This window comes from Lampris incognitus, unplaced genomic scaffold, assembly GCF_029633865.1.
Source record: "Lampris incognitus isolate fLamInc1 unplaced genomic scaffold, fLamInc1.hap2 scaffold_140, whole genome shotgun sequence".
NCBI lineage: Eukaryota > Metazoa > Chordata > Actinopteri > Lampriformes > Lampridae > Lampris > Lampris incognitus.
The window spans coordinates 160,001-162,500 of record NW_026611109.1 but is presented as its reverse complement, the minus strand read 5'-3'; positions in this window follow the sequence as shown (position 1 = coordinate 162,500).

Below are 2,500 nucleotides of genomic sequence, written 5' to 3'. Positions count from 1 at the left end.
TGTGTGGGGCGGGGCGGGGAAATAATATATCCTTTTGTTTACGGTTCCCTCTGTTTAAGCGAGCCACCGGCAGTGAATTGGCAGTAGAGTAAGTAGACCTTTGCTTAGAGGTGATTCTCAGCTGAGAGAGAGAGCATACAGAGCACACACACACAGAGCACCACCAAGAGAAACAGTTTAGAAGGCTGCCGTGCACGCTTTTCTATGTTTACTACTACGACTTTCGGCTTCTGCCGTTAGGGATCGCCACAGCGGATCATCCGTTTCCATGTCTTCCTGTCTTCTGCGCGTTCCTCTGTCACACCATCCACCTGCATGTCTTCCCTCACCACATCCATAAACCTCCTCTTTGGCCTTCCTCTTTTCCTCTTTCCTGGCAGCTCCATATTCAGCATCCAAACCGTCCAACTTGAGCAATCGTTCCTAATCTTGCTCTTCTTCGTTACTCCCAGTGAAAATGTTAGCATCCTCAACTCTGCCACCTCCAGCTCCGCCTCCTGCTGTCTTTTCGTCTCTAAATCATATAACGTAGCTGGTCTCACGACCATCTTGTTAACCTTCCCTTTAAGTCTTGCTGGTACCCTTCTGTCCTGACACTCTTCTCCACCCACTCCACCCTGCCTGCCTGTCTGCCTGTCTGCCTGCCTGCCTGCCTGCCTGCACTCTCTTCTTCACCTCTCTCCTGCACTCCCCGTTACTTTGGACAGTTGACCCCAAGTATTTAAAGTGAAATGCCTTTGTCACCTCCTCACGCGTAGGTATTCCGTCTTGCTCCTACTGACTTTCATTCCTCTTCTCTCCAGTGCATACCTCCACCTCTCCAGGCTCTCCTCACAATGAACTGCACCCTACTGTCGCTACAGATGACAATGTCATCCGCGAACATCATCGTCCATGGAGACTCCTGCCTGATCTTGTCCGTCAACCTGTCCATCACCGTTGCAACCAAGAAAGGGCTCAGAGCCGATCCTTGATGTAATCCCACCTCCACCTTGAACCCATCTGTCATTCCAACCACGCACCTCAGCATTGTCACACTTCCCTCATACATAGCCTGCACCACTCCTACATACTTCTCTGCAACTCCTGATTTCCTCCTACAATATCACACCTCCTCTCTCGGCACCCTGTCGTATGCTTTCTGTAAATCTACAAAGACACAATGCAACTCTTTCTGGCCTTCTCTATACTTCTCAATCAACCAACCTTTTCTCTCTCTCGCTGTCTCTCTCATTTTCTTCATTTATCAGCCCGTCAAAGTAGTCCTTCCACTTCGTAGCACACTCTCCTCGCTTGGCAGCACATTTCCATCTGTATCTTTGATCGCCCTAACTTGTCGCACATCCTCGGCAGCTCGGTCTCTCTGTCTAGCCAATCTGTACAAGTCTTTTTCTCCTTCCTTAGTGTCTAACCTGTCATACAGCTCACCGTACGCCTTTTCCTTTACCTTTGCCACCTCTCTCTTTGCTTTACGCTGCATCTCCTTGTACTCCTGTGTACTTTCTTCATCTCTCTGACTATCCCACTTCTTCTTTGCCAACCTTTTCCTCTGTATACTTTGCTCTACTTCCTCCTTCCACCACCACCACCACCACCGCCAAGTCTCCTTGTCTTCCTTCCTCTGTCCCGATGACACACCAAGTACCTTCCTAGCTGTCTTCCTCACTATTTCTGCAGCGCTTGCCCAGCCATCTGGCAACTCTTCACTACCACTCAGTGCCTGTGTTAACTCCTGCCTGAACTCCACACAACAGTCTTCCTTCTTCAACTTCCACCATTTGATCTTCGGCTGTGTCTTCACTCGCTTCCTCATGTTGGTCTCCAAAGTCATCTTACAGACCACCATCCGATGCTGCCTAGCTACGTTCTCCCCTGTCACCACCTTGCAGTATGCAATCCGTTTTACATCGCGCCTTCTACACAAGATATAGTCCACATGTGTGCACTTTCCTCCACTCGTATACGTCGTCACCCTGTGCTCCTTCCTCTTCTTGAAATATGTATTCACCTCAGCCATTTCCATCCTTTTCGCAAAATCGAACACCATCTGTCCTTCCACATTTCTCTCCTCGATTCCATACCTTACCATCAACTCCTCATCACCTCTGTTCCCTTCAGCAACGTGTCCATCGAAGTCCGCTCCAATCACCACTCCCTCCTCCTTGGGTACCCTTTCCACCACGTCGTCCAACTCAACTCCAGAATTCTTCTTTTTCGTCCATCTTACACCCGACTTGCGGGGCATATGCGCTGATAACCGTCAGCAATACACCTTCGATTTCCAGCTTCATAATCCTCACTCTGTCTGACACTGTGTTCACCTCCAGCACGCTCTTGACATACTCTTCCTTCAGAATGACCCCTACCCCATTTCTCCTCCCATTCGCACCATGGTAGAAGAGTTTGAACCCACCTGCGATACTCCTGGCCTTACTCCCCTTCCACCTTGTCTCTTGTCACCTTTCTTCTTTCCATCACGTCAGCCAGCTCTCTCCCTTTA